Raw genomic sequence first — 16,072 nt, forward strand, 5'->3', positions numbered from 1 at the left:
GGGGGGAGGGGCATCATGGGAGCAATAGCAGAGGGAGACGGAGGGCAGTGTGGACTCGTGATGACCGCCATTGCTCCCGCCTGTGCGCAGGGGCACGGTCAGGCTCACCGCATGCCACGCGGCCACTGCCCCCCCCCCCCAGAGGAACCTATTGCGCCACTCCAACCGTTTCATTTCTCCGCCATCAATCGCGCCGGGTCCCCCGTCGACCGCGGCTCAATAATACATGAGCGCCGTGAAATGGTCGGTGCCAATCAATTTTTAATAATGCCAATCGCCACGCCGCCTGAAGCAAGGTGGGGTGGAAGAGGTGAGGAGGGAGGGGGGCAAAGCGACACGCCACAGAAGACAGGAGAGCGGGGGAGCGCCTGCTGATGAACGGGGGCGTTAGGGGGAGGCCGGGAGGGCTGAAGCGCAGAGGAGAAAGACAGCGTGCTGCGCACAAGGATCAACGCGGCCTTCAGGGAGACGGAGAGAAAGACAGAGAGAGACATAGAGGGCGAGAGGGAGAGAGAGAGAGAGAGAGAGAGAGAGAGAGAAAGAGAGGGAGAGAGTAGATTCAGTTTTCACCCCGCAGCTAAGGAATTCTGATTTTGGATCCGAGGGGAAAGAGACAGAGAAGGTGAGGTCAGGAGAAAGGACGGGGTGCCGGCACGAGAGGGCGGCTTTGTCACGCACTCGGCTCCGCACGCTCGGATTTGACGGCACCCTCCTTCGCGCCCCTGTGCCGCCCATAAAGCGGGAGCTCACCCCCACTGCTGTGGCACAAAGCAGCACAACCTCCCACCCCCTGCCCCAGACAGGACGCCGATCCGCCGGCAGGCCATTTAGCCCAATCCATCTCTGTGATTCAGAGTGCCAAGCGGAGAGAGGCGGCGGGAGCCACTGTCAAAGCTTTCGGTCACGGCTGCAAAGGGGGGATTTTAATTACGGCCCACAAAAAGGTCAGGGAGGGGGGAGACACGAGACAGGGAGAGGACAAAAGGAGGGATCTGGTCAAGCGCGCGCCCATTTCCGGCGTGAATATGCGCGTCAGTCTTTCAGTGTCCCGTCCTGTCTGAATTCCTCGTCACGAGTGCGGAAGAGAGGCCGTGTGCTGGCTCATGGCCCTTCCTTTCTTTCCTTCTGCTTGCACATCGCCACCTTTTCCCTGTAGCTGTGTCTCACTCTCAAATTCAGACCATTTTACATATTCTGCGGTCCACATAATAGACAAGACTACATATATAATGCGGTAATAAATAAAGATAAATAGTTATTTAAACAAGTTTAAAAAAGTCTTCTTCTTGTCTCCCTAATATTGCAACCCCCCACCCTGACCATTTTGTCACATGCTTTTAGCACCTCTCATGTTCTCTCTCCTTCGCTCTCTTTTGCTCTTTATCTCCCTCCCTTCTTCCCTCCCTTCCTCCCTCTCTCGCCCTTCTCTTTGTCTCTTCTCCTCTTCTCGCACTTCCCTCCTCTCTCTCTTTTTCTCTCTCTCGTCCCACCCCGACTCCCCCCCTCTCCCGGCGGCGTGGCCGAGGCAGGCCGAAACGAATAAATAATGCATCAAACAACATTAAAAACATTAGCTGGGCTTTACCGCCGATAAATCGCTGTGAGAGACAGAGAGAGAGAAAGAGAGAGAGGGGGACAGCGCCGAAAAGGGTGTGTGTGTGTTGGGGGGGGGTTGGTGGATGGGGGCAGCGGCCGATTCATCAACACGTTTCTGGGAGACGGCGAGATCAGGACATAGATCAGGGGGCAACACAAGGTCACAGTGTCGTTCGCATGTCAACCCCCTCTCTCCCCCTCTGGGTATTTCTGAAGCTGATCCCCAAATGCACTTCAGTGGTTTACTTTGCCTGCTGTACACAGACAGTGCTGTGTATGACCGAATTATCTCTGTCTCTTGCACAGCATTTCAACACTGAGATGCATATCTAGTACAGAGACTGTGAAATTTAATGCTTCGGTAGTATCATGTGATGTCATATTTTGATGGTGTAGATCATATATTCATATACGTTTGAACTATATAGTTTGGTGAATGATTTTGAATCAACACACGGCTTTTCAAACACCACAATCCACCACTTATGGATGTGTTATTTGACTTGTATTACTACAACATGCATTTGTGGAAGAATTTATTTTGGAGCCTCCTTCCCCTTGGAAAGAAAATTCTGTAGCACTCCACTGGGTTGGGTGCTCTTCCTAGATCTTAGCTCAAGTGCGTGATTTCACAGGAGGCAGATCTTTACTGGGCCTTCCTGCGGCCACAGCTAGATGGCAGCATTGAGCAGTGTACGCGGCTCAGATTCCCCTTTCATTTTCACCGCTTAGCGATGGTGGAGAAAAATGGTTCTCCTCCTCAATTTTACACAATGGAGAGCAATTACACAATGGCATTGAGAGACTAATGCATGTCCCTGTGCAAGCGTGGACAGGCACACCCACTCGCACGCACACACACACGCACCCCCACTCGCACCCCCACTTGCACGTGGACACACACGCACACACACATGCACATAGAAACACTCGCACACTTATGAACACAGATGCTGAAATACACGCACACTCTTACACACACAAGCACACGCTCACATACATGCACACACCTGCACGCACACAGAAACAGCCGTACACTCAAGCACACACACACGTACAAATACACACACTCTTACGCACATGCTCACAAACGTTCACACGTGTGTGCACACACGCACCCCCAAAGAAACACACACAAGCACACGCAGATGCACATGCAGATGTGCACACACACGCACACACGCACACGCCCATACAGACACAGACACACGCACACACAGACACACGCACACACAGACAGACAGACAAGCACGCTCAAATTCTATCAAAAGCGCTTATACATTCTGCCAGCGGTGCTGTGGCTGCTTCTCTTTGTGTTTGTGCTGATACACGAAGTTATCTCTATCAGTTGTGGGGCCGTGGTAAACACGTCCGCTCAGAACGCACGCATTTTTCCACCGGCCTTGGGAGAAATACGGGGGAATCTTCCCCGCGACCCCCTCTGTGCGAATCAGTCTCTCTGCTGTTGATTACATAACCTGAAGACGGGGGTCAGGGGGCCACGGCACCCAAGCAAGAAAACATCTAAACAAAAGAGATGGAAGGAACACGAGGAAAGGAGTCAGGCGTGAAACAGATATGCGGGCGAAGAAAGAAAAACGCCACTGCAATGGGGCTGGTGAGGCGGCCGGGGTGAGAGGCGAGGCGGCTCTCTCACTCCCCTCACGCAGAGACCGGATTGGCTTTCTCTCATTTTGCCCCCCCCCCCCCCACAACGCTACTACAGAGTAATTGTACCCGCGCAACCCATCCACACATATAATTTGTGGAAATCTATCTTCTGAAGGGCAAACAAAGGAGCACCCCCCAACTCCCCCCTACTCCTTGAAACACCACACACATACTGTTTGTCACACTGCTGGTTTGGGGGGGCTTGGGGGGCTTTGGGTGGGTGGGGGAGACTGAGGGGGGGCTCCTATATTCGACAGTACACCCTACCATCGTGGAGGTATCCTAACTGGCTTGCGACAGCTCCACCACGGGGATTCACCAGCGTCATTATTATTCAGCGCTTGCAGTTTGTGTCCTAGTTTTACCCAACCCAGTATCAGTATCCTAAATTTGAGCGCCGCTTTGACGGATTCATAAGGACCTCAATGATGGAGCGAAGATCCGAGGTGGGACGAAACGCGGGGCTACGCCGAGTTAGCCGCCGCCGCTACTGCCCGCGTGACAACAACCGTGTGCAAATCACCTCAGCGGATTCACGCCCAGCCCCCACGGAATGCCACCTGCCTCCCAGAATGCTACAGCTCTCTTTAAAAGGTGTCTCCTCCGTACTTTTTGTGTGTGTGCTAAGACGATACACCCAGTATCAGTATCCTAAGTCGTACTTTTTGTGTGTGTAAGACAATACACGAAAGAGAGAGAGAAAAAAAAAGCAGGGTGGGGGGGGGGGGCTAAAGAGATGCCGAGTCATCTGTTTTTGTTACGCTCCTGTCCCCTTGTACTACTCGGCCGCACGCTCAATTTGTGGTGTCCCATTTACATAATGTATTGTTTTAAAAGCTTTGGCAGCGGTGGATTGCCCCTGTCAGGCCAATGAGGCCTGGCGGAATCCGGCAAAAGGAAGCCCGGGGCTTGTGGGCACAGCCGCCGCTCAAAAAGATCAATCACGGCAGGGCGACCCCGCGCCAGTAACGAGCGGGCGGCATTCTGGGAAATCTGTCGCCGGGCCCTTCTGATGCAGGACGCCGAGCAGAACAAAGCCCCCTGGCTGGTCCGCGGGGGCCCGCAACGCCCCTTCTGTCACGCGCCAAAACAAATCGTGCCCCAGCAGAGCATAGAGTTTGCTCAGGGAGAAGCAAAAGGAGCACCAGCAAGCAGGCGGGTCTTACACATTGATTCAATCTAACCGCAATGCGCTTAGTTTCACGTCTTTGAGAAATCACTTTAAAGCAAGCCTTACATTCTTCAGCCAGACGTCATTAAGAGTCTGCAGACAGCTGTAATTAATAAAAACACAAGGTTGTCTAGTAAATGAAAAGCTGTAATATTTCCTTAATGTTGAAACATAAGGACAAAGCGCATAGTGGTTAGACTGAATTGAAGCACAGGGCCAGATTCTTCATAGGATCATGACCTGCTAAAGCTAAAAGGGACGTGCGGTTATAACGTGCCTCTCGTTTTAACGGCGGGCGGGCGCTCCCGAAACGCGGTGGGCCTTGAGCGCTGTTTACACCCTGTTTGTGCTTCCAGTCACTCAGGACGCGCCTGTCTGCAAAGCAAATAAATAAAAACGTAATGAAGAGTAATAACTATGTACAGTCTGTCTCCCCCCATAGACGCACCCACGGTGAGATGGCTCCCCTCAAAATGACATGCTAATATAATCACACAGCTACGAACAGGAGAGCGGGAGAGGGAGGATGTTGCGGGAGCGTGTGACTACATTCTCACACTGGGTTACATCACACAGTCTCTCCTCTCCTCCTTCGGCTTTCTCGTTCGTTTTCTCACTCTCTGAGCACCCAAACGATTCTCTCTTGACAATAAAATGGATTTAACTGGCAATACGCAGGTCGGATCATTTTCAGGTCTGCATACAGAGTAATGCTGTGTAGAGAAACTTAGGTCTGCTCTTGAAAGAAAAACTTTCCCTTCTAGACACAGTACTTGAATACTGTCCTTATGGGTTCTCGTGCCCTTTAACCCATTCTGTCTCTCTTTCCTTATTTATTCCCATCTCAGACAGATGGATAGATAAATTCCTTTCTTTTGAATTCACACGGGTTCCTGCTCAAGTTTTTGTCCCGCTAAATTATTCAAAATACGAACCTCAACAACCCTGCTTCCTCTCTCCCATCTAGCCAATTCATTTCAGGGAGTCTGTGCCCCCTTCCCTCTCTCTCACTCTCTCTCTCTCTCTCTCTCTCTCTCTGGGGCTTGCCAAGTTCAAACTCTGAATTACGCAGGAATAAGATACACTTACAGCTAAAAAAAGAATGCAATCACTTCCTCAAAATATTCTTCCCTCCCTTTCGCCCTTTACCCCCCCCCCCCCCCCCCCCCGCAGAGTGACAAACCCACACACAGACACACATGTATGCACACGTACACACACACACAAATGCTCATACCCTCAAACACCCACACACACACACACACACACACACACACACACAAACATGCACACACACACAGACACACACACACACACACACACACAGACTCACCCAGCCCGGCACTTTGCTGGAGAGATCTTGCCAGACGTTCTTGTGGTACGAAGAGAGACAGAACTCCTGCTGACCCCAGTGAGCTCAGAGTGCTTTTAAATGTAGAGATCTCTGGCCATTTCCCGAGTATTACTGCCACTGTGTAATCCAAAGCTGAGCCCTGAATTACTTAATTGAACCCTTACTAATCTTGCAGGACTATATTTACCTAATTCAAGCTTAGGCCCCCTAAGAGCTTGATATTTCAAATTACCTGCTGAATCAATTAGCAACTTGAAATTTCAAACTTTTTTATGAGCTAGACTCGAGTGTCTCTGTAGGGTTCAATCACATAATTGAGAACTCTGAAAAATTAGCTGTGTTTGGCACTAGATTTAAAGGGTATTGATGAAAATTGCACACTTTCACAAAAGGCAGGGCTAATGAAAATGAGAAAAGTCCTGCTTGGTATAACTCACTGAGCCGTTTGCATAGACACACTGCTCAGAGAAAGCTGGTGGAATATTACAAATTCATACCATGCCCTCAATTCAAAAAACCAATACGATTATCCCAGTTAACAATTATTAAGGTAAAACATTAAGACCATACGAAGCAAAAAAATAAGAGTTAAGGCATTAATGTTTGCAAAAAAAACATCCAGCAAATATGCCTTCAGTAAGGGATTGCTAATAAAAAAAATTGCAAATGCAAAATTGAGCCATAGAAAAATTCAGCATCAGTTTTAAATAACGATTTGTAAATTAACTATGCCCTCATATAGAAATCATTACGTTCTTTTGATGAACACAGTCATTTCCATGAAATATATCAAAAATGCATTTGAGAGCACAGCAACACCCCTCTCTCATTTGTAATTCAGCGCGAAACCACAGAAACATGCATATATTTGACAGGATGACATGAAATATTCTCAGGCTAAAGATCGGAACCGTGGGCGAAGTCAAGGGGGGGGGGGGGGGGGGGGGGGTGTGCGAACGCGTGTGCAAAGTTTGGAGCGTCGCTATCGATTTCCGTGCAATCTGAAGGTAACGCGTGTCCTACAGTCTAAACACAGCTCAATCAACCGAAGGCTGCGCGAGGTTCCCGCTAGGCCGCGATTTCACCGCTGAAGCCCGATGAAGGGGTGAGGAGTGTGGTTCACAGCAGAGGGGCGCAAACGAATTTCAGCAAACCTCACACTTAGTACCTGGGATCTTGTTTCATCTGTCGGAAATCCAGCCCCCATTTTCCGCTCGTAAGCAGCCCATGCAGATATCAACCGTTGTCCCACCTATCCTAGATGACCATCTATATCCTGATCCACACTGAGTACTTTGACAAATATATACTTTGTAAATATATATTCCTTACATGTTAAAAAAATATATATGTATATATTTAAAATATATATAAATACAATATTATTCCTCTTCTTGTGTGCAGTGATACTTTCTAATAAGAATATCACAATATATATATCTGATATCACAATATATAGTATCATTGTAAGAACACGAGGCCTTCATAAACATTGCATAACCATTCATAAACACCTATGCCAACGGACACAGACTGTCAAAGTGTGTGCTAGATCTCCAAAATATGTTTACAGTGATATACCAAATCAGCTGCCAATGTGGGTGGTGTCAGAGCACATCCTATGACAGTCTGTGTGGACTCTAGTCTAAGTGTTATACAATTTTTATAAAGGATTTACGCGGTAAGGACGGAAGTAGCAATATGTAGTAATTACGTATTATGTACTAATATGTATTATTATTACCATACATATAATACGTTTTAACCCTTCATAGGTTGTTATAATATGTGCAAATGCAGTGAGTTCTACAATGTGAGTCAATATCGTGCAATGCCTCACTTGAAATGCTGTATGTTACTGCTGGAGGCAGCGGGGTTGGGGGGCGGTGGTGTGTGGTATGTAAAAGTCAGACGGGATCAAAATCCACTGTGCAGGGAGGCCCATTTTAAAGAGAGAGAGAGAGAGAGCTGCAGACCCAGGGAGACAGAGCAGCGCTCACCTGGGGCAGGCCGAATCCCCCGCATCATGGCACACGCCATCCCACACACACGACCTTATGCGCAGCCACACACACACACACACACGCATGCACGCATGCACACACATATGCGCTCACGCATGAATGCTCTCGTGCACACCGCGACTCACGCCTATGCGTGTGAGCACAGGCGATCGCACACATGAAAACACACAGCACAACATTTGCGGGTCCCCGTATCCTTACTCTCATATTCAAGTATATAAAAATACGCAGGGGGGAACAAGCTTTTCAATAGCGGCAACGCTGCATATTCATGGCAACAACAACGCCTGGAATAAAGAAATCACGTCATTTAGCTGGGAGGGGGAAAAGACAAGACAGCAGGATGTAAAGAGGGGGGAGAGTCAGGGTGAGAGGGGAAGGGGGGGGTGGGGGGAGGGGGAGGGGGAGGGGGGGGGTGAGAGAGAGAGGCGAGAAGGGACCGAGAGGGACAGAATGTTCTTAGTGCTCTGCTCGATACTCTTCCCAGTGCTCTCGCCTTGCCGCGAAGATTATGTGGTAAGAGTGGATCGTAAATCCCGCTTTCTCCCAGAACCGGGTATAAATCAAACTACAACTCCATTGCGCCATCAGTGTATGTGCTTTTACTTATCTAATGAATAAAAAATGAAAAATAAGTTCAAAAGCTGTCAAACTGGGAAATGGGAAAAATTTTCTCTCTCTCTCTCCTTCTCACTCTCACTCTCTCTCTCTCTCAGCCCCCCTCCATCTCTCCCTCACTTTCTCCTTTCTCTCTGACTTAGAAGTTGGGGGACTAAGTGAGCGCGGGTAATTGCTTTGAGATTATTTATAAGCTTTATACAGCTTCTTCTGTCTTTCTTTGCTCCCTTTCTCCCCCCCCCCCTTTTTTTCCCCAGTCCTGTTCCCTCTTTCCCTCGGTTTGATGCGGCAGCTCAGTCTGTATTATCAGCGGCGGGGTGTGGGCGGTTGGGGCGGAGGGGGGTAATGGCCTGTCTGTCAGTCACTCAGCCTCGTCCTTGTATAGCTCCTTTAAGAAGGGCAGAGGGAGATGGAGAGATAGGGGAGAGAATCAGCCGGCAGACGCAGGAGAGATTAAGATAGGAGGGGCGGGCGCCGGGCTGATGCTGTACCCAACAGTCGGGAAAGGAGCTCGCAATTAAGATCTCCCCGCCGCTGAGAGGAACCCGCGCAAGACCACACGGCAGCATGGATTCGCTCTGTAAACGGTGGGTCACTCTAGATTGAGGGAGGCTGCTGCTGAGACACACACACACACACACAAACACATATATTGATGTACATGTGGACTCACACACACACACACACACACACAAACACAAATATTGATGTACATGTGGACTCACACACACACAACACACACAAACACATACACACACACACACACACACACACACATATTTATACACATGTGGACACACACATAAGCGGACACACACATAAGCACACACACACACGATGGGCCCCCTGTGGTGCAGTGAGGTAAGGGGCCACTGCACCACCCCTCCAATGCCTGCTGCTCTTTTCAAATATATTCCATCACAGGAAACCCTTCTCATTAGAAGCTTCAGTATAGACAGTGAAAGAGAAAGAGGGAGAGAGAGGGAGCAAGAATGAGAGGATAGTGAGAGAGAAAGAGAGAAAGAAAGAGAGAGGGAGAGAGAGAGAGGCATAGTGAGACAGAAAGTGAGAGAGCATGAGTGAGAGAGAGAGGGACAGTGAAAGAGAGAGAGAGAGAGGATCCTGACTGATACAGAGTTTTTTATTTCCGAAGCAGGTTTACACTGAACCGGACTGGTGATCAAACTTCGGCCGTGAGGAAAAGAGGGAGGTAGAAAAACCATCCGTAAATGTGTCACCCTCTCTCTCCCTGGCAGAGAGGAGTCTGCAGCAATACCTTCCCCACTACACCACCTCTGGTGGCTTCCTGTCTACTCCCCCCCCAATGCACCTTGGCACTAACTGCTTTTGCGGAGAGCATTACAAATGTGAAAGACAAAAAGGAAGACAAAAAAGGACTGTGGAAATTGCATGCTGTCGTGATGGACTGAGTCAGGCTTTATAGCTGTGCTTGGCCGCTAATTCCTCTCGTTGCTGGACTGTCGCTGTCCGGACTATCTCCTCTCCTCCCCGTAACGGAGCAAACGCTTGAGCACTGGAGTGTCACTTTGGAAAGGAAGATGGATTTGAGCCCTCTGCCGGGAAGATGGGCAGGTTTTTTCCTCCGCAGGCATTCATTTCCACTCGGAACAACGCCGCTCTGGCAGTACCAGGGAAAAAAAAAAAAACCACACACCCACGCACACGCGCAAGCAGAAATACATGCGCGTGTGTACACGCAACGGACCCACACGTGTGCCCCCTCCTCCCTTCCACCCCCTCCCTGTCCCCCTCTCTCTCTCCCTCTCTCTTCTATCACATCATCAACCATCACACACGTCCTACTCTGACTGATTAAATATAGAACAGGGAGGGAGAAGGGAAGAGAGAGGTGCAAATGTTGCCAAGTCTCACAGCAGGAGTTTTATAGAGAGCTTAGCCTCAGAAACATCAGAAATCCAATTCTGCTGGGAGGTAGTTACACTCACTGACACTCGCACAGGGCTCAGATTGAGAGACTGACACTCTCACAGGGCTCAGATTGAGAGACTGACACTCTCACAGTGCTCAGATTGAGAGACTGACACTCTCACAGTGCTCAGATTGAGAGACTGACACTCTCACAGTGCTCAGATTGAGAGACTAACACTCTCACAGGGCTCAGATTGAGAGATTGACACTCTCACAGTGCTCAGATTGAGAGACTAACACTCTCACAGTGCTCAGATTGAGAGACTAACACTCTCACAGGGCTCAGATTGAGAGATTGACACTCTCACAGGGCTCAGATTGAGAGATTGACACTCTCACAGGGCTCAGAATGAAAGACTGACACTCTCACAGGGCTCAGAATGAGAGGAGAAACATTCTCACAGAATTCAGAAAGAGGAGCCACTGGCAGTCCCATGGAGCTCAGAGGTCTTCGGACACTTTCAAAGAGTTCAGAGTGAGGAAACACTGACTTTGAAAATATGAGGAGCCTAATGCTGTTGCAGATCTTAGAGAGAGAAGGCACTGGTGCAATAAGAACTAGAGAAATGATCACACTCATCTAATAAAGTATGTACAGTCTAGTGCAACCACCCACATACGAAACAAGATTTCAAACATGTATGCATATACATATACACATGCATGCTCATACACTTACATGAACACACAGAAACACACATGCACACAATTCTGCACACAAGTAAAAGAAACAAATGCAACAATTTCACTGCAACAAACAGCTGGTTGGATATACTTATTTAGTAATTGGTGTATTACGATCCTCTTCAATCAATGCATCTGCCCCTGCATCCATTTAATGTTCAGTTGTGTCTCAGACAGTTAGCTGTCTACTCGTGGGACTGCAGTCCCATGGAAAAATGATTAAAGTCATTAACATTTGCAGAAACGACGTGCTCCCCCCCAACAAAGACCAGAGTTTGAGGAAGAATCCTATTCAAAAAAAAGTACACTGCAATGAAAGACTATTCCATATTTTGCCCTTCAAGCTAATAAAATAATGTCCTTCCCCAAACCCTGTAATTCGAGCAGGCCTCCTTTTCTTCTCCTTAAATTGCTCTCTTTAATTTGCGGATGCCCCGCGCTGACACAGTGAGGGCAGCCAAGGTTTGAAATAGAGCCTGTTGTGTTTTCTAGTGGGAGGATGAATTTCATTTTCATTATTAATGGCAAAAAATCTGTCTTAAAAGAGCTGTAAATATCTCAGGCTTAGAAAAGTTTTTTTTTAGAGGAAAAGGCTGCTCAAAAAGAGGTAAGCTTGTACTGTCACTCTGGAGGGGAGCACAGGGAAAATTCAACTGCCAAAACTACTGTCCTTGTGAACTATGCCTCTAATTTCCTCATGTGGTACTGTGCAAAGGCAGTACGTTTTATATGTATGCGTACTGCTATAATTGCCAGGTACCATTTTGTAAGGTTCTTGTCTGGCTCAGTGTGGTTTATATGCTTTGCTGAGGCATAAACTAGAAAGACACGGTGCTGCCCCCTCCCCTTCTGTAGTTTTACCCTGGACCTACAGTAGCTACCGTACTGGACAGAGGCATCATGCTTTAGCATATGAGAAGGAATGAAATCCCTGTGAGCCTTGTTGTGCCTGTCTCCTGTAGCTGGCTAATAAATTATCTGCCATTTCACAATCCATTGACAAGCTTTATTACGCCATGTTATTTTTAGTGACAAGAATGACGTTAACTGTAAATAGTATTCCTCAGTCAGTTAGCCAATGCTGTGAAAACAGTTTGTCAGCACATACAGTAAAAATGGAACCAACGGTGCTTCTCAGCTTCAAAAGATGCTGACCGGTAGTGTCAACTGGTGATGGGAAAGTGAGGCTTCATGAGGCTTCACTCCAAAATGGGTGGAGCTATTAATTGTAACCACCTGAGCCAATCAGTGTTTTACAATCAAAAGCAAAGTCTTTTGATTGGTTTGTCTGAGGCAGTCATTGACGGCTCACACACCCACCGGGGGGATCCATGATCCACACTCTTTTGCGACTAATGTGAAAATCAGATGCCACACCTTGATCCAGTAAGCAAGGAGAAACAGTGAGGGTTTGGACCACACTGCCTACATATATCTAACTCCTGAGTTTCCTGTTACCTTAACAGGAAACATGGAGTGCAGTGGCTGGAAAACCTGCCTGCGCCAAAAGGTTGTTGGCTCTAAATGTAGTTCAGACATTAATTTTGAGCCGTTAGCTGCCCTTTAACTTGAATCGTGCAATAAAAGCATTCTATGGAGTGGTCTGATGAAATCACCGCAAATCTTCAGACGGCCGGGGGGGGGGGGGGGGGGGGTCTTCCCTCGATCCCGATGACTGCGGCAGCCGAGAGAGAGCAACAGAAACACGCCGGGTGCACTGGCTGCACAGGGGTTCTGCAGACCTTGAAAGGGCACCAGACGCAAGATGCAGCAGGGCCTAAAGGAATCGGCCCAGCTCCGGGTGCCAAAATGCCCATCTTCCCTTTAATACCTCCCAGAGACTTCCGCAGCGCGGTGGGGTCAGCCTGCGGAGAGGGTGCGAACAGACAGCGACTGACCCAGAGCCAGCTCGAAAGACGGACGGTTGGGGGTGGAGTCCCTCGGTAGGGTGGTGTTTTGTTGAGTTAAAAATAGTGTGAGACACGCAGCACTTCAGTCACTTTAGAATGAGTCTGCTGGGGAAGAGGACACTGCAGGCTGGCAGCTCACCAGCAATGGGGAAAGAGGGAGGGAGAGAGAGAGAGAGAGAGAGAGAGGGAGAGGGAAAGAAGGAAGGAGGGAGAGAGAGAGAGAGAGAGAGAGAGAGAGAGAGGGAGAGAGAGAGAGAGAGAGAGAGAGAGAGAGAGAGTGAGGGAGAGAGAGAGGGAGAGAGAGAGAGAGAGAGAGAGAGAGAGAGAGAGAGAGAGAGAGAGAGAGAGAGCGTGAGAGAGGGAGAGAAGGAAGGAGGGAGAGAGAGAGAGAGAGAGAGAGAGAGAGACAGTGAAGGAGGGAGAGAGAGAGAGAGAGGGAGAGAGAGAGGGAGAGAAGGAAGGAGGGAGAGAGAGAGAGAGAGAGACAGTGAAGGAGGGAGAGAGAGAGAGAGAGAGAGAGAGAGAGAGAGAGAGAGAGAGAGGGAGAGAGAGAGGGAAAGAAGGAAGGAGGGAGAGAGAGAGAGAGAGAGAGAGAGCGTGAGAGAGACAGTGAAGGAGGGAGAGAGAGAGAGAGAGAGAGAGAGAGAGAGAGAGACAGTGAAGGAGGGAGAGAGAGAGAGAGACAGTGAAGGAGGGAGAGAGAGAGAGAGAGCGTGAGAGAGGGAAAGAAGGAAGGAGGGAGAGAGAGAGAGAGAGAGAGAGAGGGAGAGAAGGAAGGAGGGAGAGAGAGAGAGAGAGAGAGAGAGAGAGAGAAGGAAGGAGGGAGAGAGAGAGAGAGAGAGCGTGAGAGAGGGAAAGAAGGAAGGAGGGAGAGAGAGAGAGAGAGAGAGAGAGAGAGCGTGAGAGAGGGAGAGAAGGAAGGAGGGAGAGAGAGAGAGAGAGAGAGAGAGACAGTGAAGGAGGGAGAGAGAGAGAGAGAGAGACAGTGAAGGAGGGAGAGAGAGAGAGAGAGAGCGTGAGAGAGGGAAAGAAGGAAGGAGGGAGAGAGAGAGAGAGAGAGAGAGAGAGAGAGAGAGAGACAGTGAAGGAGGGAGAGAGACAGAGATCCTGAGGACAGAGATTATAAAAGACAGGGAATTAGTTAAACTGGAGACACAGAAACAAATGAAGAGAAGAAGGGGAAGGAAATAGCTTAGCGTGTGTGTGTGTGTGTGTGTGTGTGTGTGTGTGTGTGTGTGTATGTGTGTGTGTGTGTCTGTGTGGGTTGTCAATGTTATTTTTTTAATGAGCTCAATTAATCTTGCGATTAAAAAAACGATCATTCTTAATCTCAATATTAATTGCATTTATAAATAGCACTGGAGTAACATTGAGCTAAAAACACTTCAAAGTAAGCAATAGAGTTAAACAAACAACCAAATAAAGGTTTTTGGGATTTCCTTCAGCAATAAAACAAACAATCAAGCTCTGATGAAACTCTGTATTAATGCAAATTTGGCTTTTTAAAATATGAATTCCTTTTGCCTCTTCAAGTGCAGTGTTTCTGTAAGGAGAAAGAACACAAAATAGTCATACTCTACATAATAAATTGTAAGTTAGTCATTTCTTTTAAGCCAGTATTACTTAATAGTCTATTAGTTATTCATTATAGCCTATAGTTTAACTATTAGTTAATAGTCATAGTCTAATCACTATATAGTTTAACATATCTGTTGGGACACAATTTCATTTCACAATTCATTGACAAGTGTTTTTATGGCATGTTGTTTTTACTGACAAGAATGACGTTAACTGCAAACAGTATTACTCAATTAGTTAGCCAATGTTGTGAAAACAGTCAAAACATGCTGACCTGTATTGTCAACTGGTGATGGGAAAGGGGGGGCTTCACCAACTCCAAAATGGGTGTCTATAGCCTATTAGTTAACAGTTATAGTCTAATCACTATATAGCTTAACAATTCTGCTTGGACATAATACAGATGACGAAGTTTGTAAGACAAAAAAAACTTCTGCAAAAAACTGCATCAAAGATATCTGAAAAAGGTGGATGATACACAGTAGATATAAATATCATGATATTTCTAGATATCGGATGATATCCATATGCATTGTCATATTTTGTGATCATTCACAGTCTTTAGCAGAAAAGTGGGGAGGTGGATTGACACATCAACCACAGCATCAAACAGTGCAACACAAGCATATGCAAGGGAAAAAAAAACCACTAACATCGAGCACATGCACAATTTTCCTCTGCCCATAAATAGAATTTCCTTCCAGGAGAGAACAGAATTGAAATAAAACACTAGCGTGTACAATATGCTTAAGGCAGTTCCTTCTTTTGTCATGCCATCAATATCAACATCGTTTCTTTTTTTTTTTTGCAAGGAAAACAAGGCTGTCAGCTGCTGCTGGTTTCAATGCTGAACAATGGCAAGCAACGATATTGCCACCAGTGCTGAATGCTCTCTCACACGGTGAACTTATATTGTTTCATAAACGAAAGGCATTCCGAATCGCTCAATGTTTTCTACAACATTTTTGCACATCCTAAACCCTGACACATTTACTGCTAAAATCAGTCATGGTAGACTGCAAATGGATTGCATGCCTTACTTTTAGTGTATATCTTACAAATGCCACCATCACCTCGTGTCTGTGAGTATTTTCGTATAATAACCTTTTAGAACACGTGAAAACGTTTGTTTTTAGCATTGAGTTATTTCTCATTGTCCACTAATTTATTTGATTTGATTTATATTTGGTTTGCAGTACTCCCTGTGTTACAGTTATTCACTGAATAATGTGTTCTATTTTCTGAATAAATAGTAAACATTGTTAATTTTAAAACTATGTTTGATTACATTCCCCCATATAAAAACATGGTGTCTGAGTAGTTTTATTTTTTATATCATGCTTCAAAGGTAGAATGTCAAAATTTACTGATGTGGCCATTAAGGCAGAAAAAAATCTGGCTGTTCTAGTGTTACAAGGGCACTATCTCTTAAAGAATAACATTTTGGGGGGGCGGTGTGATATAGTGGTAAGGAGCAGGGCTCGTAACTGGAAAGTTGCTGGGTCGATTCCCTTCT

At 47.2% G+C, this 16,072-nt stretch overlaps 1 protein-coding gene across 17 annotated transcripts in view; it reads right to left on the reverse strand.

The window, feature by feature from the left end:
- celf4 (CUGBP, Elav-like family member 4) overlaps positions 1-16,072 on the reverse strand; it is an 84,943-nt gene that overhangs the window by 21,292 nt on the left and 47,579 nt on the right. The gene's annotated exons all lie outside the window — the stretch shown is intronic.

Source organism: Megalops cyprinoides, chromosome 5 (genome assembly GCF_013368585.1).
Source record: "Megalops cyprinoides isolate fMegCyp1 chromosome 5, fMegCyp1.pri, whole genome shotgun sequence".
Classification (NCBI taxonomy): Eukaryota; Metazoa; Chordata; class Actinopteri; order Elopiformes; family Megalopidae; genus Megalops; species Megalops cyprinoides.